Below are 3,568 nucleotides of genomic sequence, written 5' to 3' on the forward strand. Positions count from 1 at the left end.
GAGAGAGAGAGAGAGAGAGAGAGAGAGAGAGAGAGAGAAAGAGTGTGTTTGTGTATGTGTGTGTGTGTGTTCATAACATACTGATGCAATTTTTTTTTTTCCATAATTATTTTTACTCCTTACCTGAATCCTTTCTCTGCTCTCTCTTTGTTTTTCTGCATACCGATCGCTCAGTTGATACCGTCGCTGACTTTGGCAGTGGCGGTGGGTAGTGAAGGGCTCACGGGCTTGAGCCCCTACCCCCTCCCCACCCTCCACCCCCAACTCTATCCCAAAGTAAATGAAAGTTTCTCCATAATGAAATAAGCAGTTGAAACCGTTTTATGACCGCACGCAATGAACACAGAGTGATCAACTTGGCGCCTTGTGCGCCTATCCAATCACTGTTGTCACCACTTACAACTATAGTAACCTAGCAGCCAATCAAATGTCTTTAGGGCTCAGCAAAAATGAGCCCTTTTCCCACAGCGCGTCCTTAATAAAATTCTTCTTGTAAAAAGGTTGAAGACTGGGAAAAAATAACACTGTACGGATGGCTCACGCTCTCCTAGCCCTGACAAAGGGGTGAAAGTTTATGACACACTTTTCCCCACTGACACAGATACCTATGCGCTCATTGGTTCTTTGTTTGGTGCGTTCAGCTTTCTCGACTACTCGGCCTAATCCAGCTCATAGAAGTATTATGTTTGAAGTGCTGTGTGTGCATGTTTGTGTTTTTGCCACTGAGATTTAACAGTTATAAATCAGGTCCAACTACTTGTAAGGCAACTTTTTCATCTCACGAAAACTAATTAGAGGAAATTTGGAGCTGAATCGGCTTCGTCCCCACCATCAACAAGAATTTGACTACGAACAAAGAGATGGAAAAAAGGCAACTCTTCTCGTTTGCCTGGTTCTCTAACTGCAGTGGCTCACCGTGACTATAGCAAAATCATCACTGTTTAATTCTTATTGCTTGCTATTTGGTGGTTAAGAACTGGAAGCAACCTACGCCCCTCCCAAATTTTGGTCTACCCACCGCCACTGGACTTTGGAGGGGACTCCGACAGGCCTTCTTTTACCATGGGAATATACCTTAGATATAAAGTCCTGCCTCTTAAATATGCTATTTCTTTCTTGGCTGTAGCGTTAGTCCCATACTGTGCCTCTTTTCTTTCCCGAATCTCCACCTTTGTTTGCAATTTTCTTTTCTTTTCTTTTTGTTTAACAAGAACTATTCTCAGCCGATTACCCTTTAGGCATATGGGAAAAGGCTTTAATCCTTTACCTTTCAATCTTCCTCTTCTCCGTGTTTTTTTTTCTGTCCACCGTTCAGCCTGAAGGAACAGGTTTTAATCTGGTAGTGATAGGTTGTCAGGTCTTGGAGTGTTTTGATCAAGTACCATCTGGAGGCGTTGGCTGGAGTGCCAGCCGCTGTAACTTGTAACCGCTCCCCTTCTTACCCGCGGCTCATCCGCTCTTGATGAGGCAATATCTGTTTACTCCAGCCGCACTGCTGGACGCCGGAGTGGGGGTAAATCATACACCGGCAGGAGGGTCAATCACAGAGTGGTGTAAATACAAGGTATGGCCCCGGGGTGTACCACCGTGGAGGTTTCGTGTTTCGTTTGGCGTCAGATCCGACGAGAACCGACGTGTTTTGTTATGTCGTGGAGTTGTTTACTGAGGTGCTGTGCTTGTTACCACGGAAACCACACAAACAGTGCTTAGTCTTTGAACTGACTTGTCTGATGATGTTGATGGGGGGTCAGAGGGTGCCGTTGGCAGGTCTGACTTCTGCACGATTCTCCAGAGGTTTTTTTCCTTTTTATCTGTGTACAGCTATCAGACTGTGACTGAGGCCACTCTAGTGAGGTCGGGTCCTTCTTTTTTGTCGACGTTGCTGTTTTCATTATCTGGTCCTTGGTTATTATCGTACCGATTTGTTGTAGTAAATCTTCTACTCGACAACAGATTATCCTGCCTCGGTTGTTTTGCTTTGATCCTTGCACTTTGGGAATAACACTTTGGCTTTGCATGTCTTCAGTAATTAAAAAGAAAATGTCGTGTGAGTTTGTAAAGTACCGGTACTGCAAACGCGCTCAACGCTTCACCGGTTGCGGGTAGTAATACTTGTAGTTGTAGTGCATAGGTCATGCTGTAGAGCATAGGTATACGCTATGTAAATGCATTTATAAGAATTACTATAAAACGTCATCCTCGCCCTGGCTGGGAGCTTCTTCTCGCCTCTTCTCTTTGTGGCATCTTCTCGTATGTCCTCTGCGCCACATAGCGTGGCAAACATCAGTCTTCTCTTTAAGGTCCCCCCCCCTCCCTTCTTGCTTTTCGTAGTCCTGTTGCTTATGATTACCGCTGTGAGTTGTGGTGGAGTAGGTTACAAACTTGATGTGATTAACACGCAATGGGTCAACGATTGGATCGGAGCAAAAGACATCCCCCCCCCCTGTTTTTTTTTCTTTTAACAGATATTTTTCTCTTGCATTATTTTGTCCTGTGAGGGAAAGGAGGGGGGTTGGGGTGGATGGGGGCGCGTCTGATGCGATACTGAAAGGACCAATTTACCTATTTATTTGTGCCCAGAAAAGCGTGAAATGTGATTGCCGTTGTTCGTTGTTATCCTGTCAGTAAATTGAACAGAAATCACTCAGTATGCACGCAATGACTGATACTCAGGCGTCTCCCGCCGTCTGCTAGCGCAGACAATCACATACGTGTACGCACGCAGAGAGACAGACAGACAGGCACATGCATCTCACACACTGAATGAAAATATTCGAAAAGCAAAACAAAACAACGCTTAAGCAATATTAAAAAAAAAAAAAATCTCCCAGAATTTAATATGAAGGATACCTACTCCGATTGTTCTTATTTATCGACGAACCAGGACCTCTTGCCTTTGGAAGGCGGTCTCCTTCTCTTCTCCATAATATTTCCACGAGATCGATCATCAAACTTCCTTCCTGGCCACATTCATTTCCTCCCTCTCCCTCCCAGTGCCACACCACCCCTGACTCTCACGACGTCTTTTGCCCAGCATAGCCCAGCCTTGCCCAGCATAAATCTCCGTGACGTGACAGCGCCCATCACGACTGACCACGAGTCCGCTATTGTCCCGGAGTCGCCGCCAAGTGTCGCTTTACGTCACCCGGCCCGGTTTGACAGGCTCGGCGCTCCGCTGCTGGTTAGGGCTCGTCAGGCCGTCAATGGCAAATTGATTTGATAGCTTGCTTTTCCCCGTCTTACGCGTACGCCGTTGGCCACTGTGACAGCCGTGTTGCATCTACGGGCCGGCTTGTTTGATTTGACGCAAGGCATCTCAAGCATGTGCGGCGTGTTAGAGAGGGAGGGAAGCGGGGAAAGGAAGGGAGGGATGGAGGGAGAGAGAGAAAGAGAGAGAGAGAGGGACAGACGGAGAGAGGGGCAGATGGAAGGAGAGAGACAGATGGGGACAGAAAAGAGAGACTGGGAGAGAGAGAGAGTGGGGAGAGAGAGAGGGAGAGAGAGAGAGAGAGAGAGCGAGAGAGAGAGAGAGTTTCCCCAAACCTGGGAGGTGGTTAGCGGGAAGGGG

General features: G+C 46.9%; 1 protein-coding gene across 1 annotated transcript in view; it reads left to right on the forward strand.

The window, feature by feature from the left end:
* Nucleotides 1-3,568, forward strand: part of LOC101857760 — a gene marked incomplete in the record, with an annotated part of 218,162 nt that overhangs the window by 27,013 nt on the left and 187,581 nt on the right.

Source organism: Aplysia californica, unplaced genomic scaffold (assembly GCF_000002075.1).
Source record: "Aplysia californica isolate F4 #8 unplaced genomic scaffold, AplCal3.0 scaffold00018, whole genome shotgun sequence".
NCBI classification, from domain to species: domain Eukaryota; kingdom Metazoa; phylum Mollusca; class Gastropoda; order Aplysiida; family Aplysiidae; genus Aplysia; species Aplysia californica.